This window comes from Palaemon carinicauda, unplaced genomic scaffold, assembly GCF_036898095.1.
Source record: "Palaemon carinicauda isolate YSFRI2023 unplaced genomic scaffold, ASM3689809v2 scaffold545, whole genome shotgun sequence".
In the NCBI taxonomy this organism is placed as follows: Eukaryota; Metazoa; Arthropoda; class Malacostraca; order Decapoda; family Palaemonidae; genus Palaemon; species Palaemon carinicauda.
Genome location: NW_027171811.1, coordinates 2914 through 5000, shown reverse-complemented (window position 1 = coordinate 5000; position 2087 = coordinate 2914). Strand labels below are relative to the sequence as shown.

The 2087-nt window shown below is 34.8% G+C and overlaps 1 long non-coding RNA gene across 3 annotated transcripts in view; it reads right to left on the bottom strand.

Annotated features, from left to right (window-relative positions):
- LOC137637134 (uncharacterized) overlaps positions 1-1610 on the bottom strand; it is a 100637-nt gene extending 99027 nt beyond the window's left edge. For all 3 annotated transcript variants that reach the window (XR_011043411.1, XR_011043410.1, XR_011043412.1), the window contains exon 1: positions 1200-1610. This is a non-coding gene — a long non-coding RNA (uncharacterized lncRNA). The remainder of the gene's footprint in view (positions 1-1199) is intronic.
- Positions 1611-2087: the final 477 nt, after the last annotated feature.

The window sequence follows — 2087 nt, the reverse complement described above, 5'->3', positions numbered from 1 at the left end:
CTGTGTCTCACTGTATAATTAAGATGTCCTACATTAGGTTAGGTTTGGGTGCATTGACCTAACAAGCAAGTTCCCTCAACCATGCAGTCAGGTAATACATGATATCCATTCTAGAACAACGTGTTTTAACTCCAATTACATAGTAAATCTCTAAATCGGAAGGTTTGCGGTCAAAATAAACGTTAAATTCGTTGGAACTACACTATTTCTGATGCAAAAAATATATTTCTATTCCAGTTTCCCCATAATGGATGAAACTGTAAATTTACCCCTAAATATATTCAATTAGATTGCATCCCTGTACCTCAGTAGTTTTCATTTGTCCATAAATAAAACTTAATCTACCGCTGTGGTACCCCTAATAGATTAGGATATCAAGATATAATAAAGCAAAGTTTCACAAAACCACAAAAACCAACCAATAATTATATCATACATTAAAATTGATTAAGACCATAAAATTAACATTGAAAAAGTTTTATTTTAAACTTATTTTAGCCAACAAGAACCTTTAAACTTAAATATCCATTAGAGTACCTTGAGAAATAGGTCCTAGCCTACAATTACTAACCTAACCTGGCCCTGAGCAAAATTACGCGGTTTACCCACGGAAATAATTCTCCTAAACATTTATCATAATAAAAATATCAAAACACAAAATACGATCAATTTAGAAAATAAGACATGGTTACATTTGCATAGGTTAAAACCTAAGTATATAATATTCAATAAATCATCAATACAGAAATGAGAAAATTCAATTAATATCACTTACCTCAAGAGTTGATGGGAGAAGTACAAGAGGAAGGCCAAGGTTTGGGTGGATGGATGGTGTGAAGAAAGCTCTGGGTGATAGGAGGATAGATGTGAGAGAGGCAAGAGAGCGTGCTAGAAATAGGAATGAATGGCGAGCGATTGTGACGCAGTTCCGGTAGGCCCTGCTGCTTCCTCCGATGCCTTAGATGACCGCGGAGGTAGCAGCAGTAGGGGACTCAGCAGTATGAAGCTTCATCTGTGGTGGAAATGTGGGAGGTTGGGCTGTGGCACCCTAGCAGTACCAGCTGAACTCGGCTGAGTCCCTGGTTAGGCTGGAGGAACGTAGAGAGTAGAGGTCCCCTTTTTTGTTTTGTTTCATTGTTGGTGTCGGCTACCCCCCAAAATTGGGGGAAGTGCCTTGGTATATGGATGGATGGATGGACCTCATTCGCTATATCAAAGACGCTGTTGCTAGATTTTCCTCGGCCCATTATTAAATAAAATTCCTATCTTGGAGTTATGGATATTAATAAAATATTCCTCTTCGTGATATAGTAAGTTACAAAATCTTCATCTTGGCCTTGTCAGGTTAAATCAGTTCATATTCGACTAAATATAAAATATTTGAGAAAATAAAATGAATGTTGTATCTACTTTCCCGTTTGGTTATTCATAACATTCGTAATTTTAAGTGTCTTTTCGATTTTGTTTTGTTTAAATCAGTCCAAAAATACTTCCAGTTATCAGTGTACCACTTAACAATAGGCACTAAATAATAAATAACTGTAGTTTCACTGTAAAACACCAAAAAACACCAAAATAAACTAACTGTCACTACAGTTCAAGGAAGTAAGTGAAGATCATTGCAATGTTTACATGTGACGTCACTTCGTCCAGTGTTGCCAGATAGATTATTGTAAAAATCCCTAAAACCTCCCAAAAATCCCCATTTCCAGAAATATATTTTCTTCTAATATAGAAATTACTCGCTATACTTCATGTAATTGTAAGTAAACTAATTACAACAACATATATATATAAAGTTTTACTCGTCTATGTTTCTTCTTCATGGAAATATGTATAGAATATAGTCGCCAGTCATCCAAAATCCCCAAATCTAGGAATAAAACCTTCCAAAAATCCCCATTTCCAGAAATGTATTTTCTTCTATTATAGAAATTACTCGCTATAATTCATGTAATTGTAAGTAAACTAATTGCAACAATATAATTATAAAGTTTTACTCGTCTATGTTTCTTCTTCATAGAAATATGTAAAGAATATCGTTTCCAGTCATCCAAAATCCCCAAATCTAGGAACAAAACCTTCCA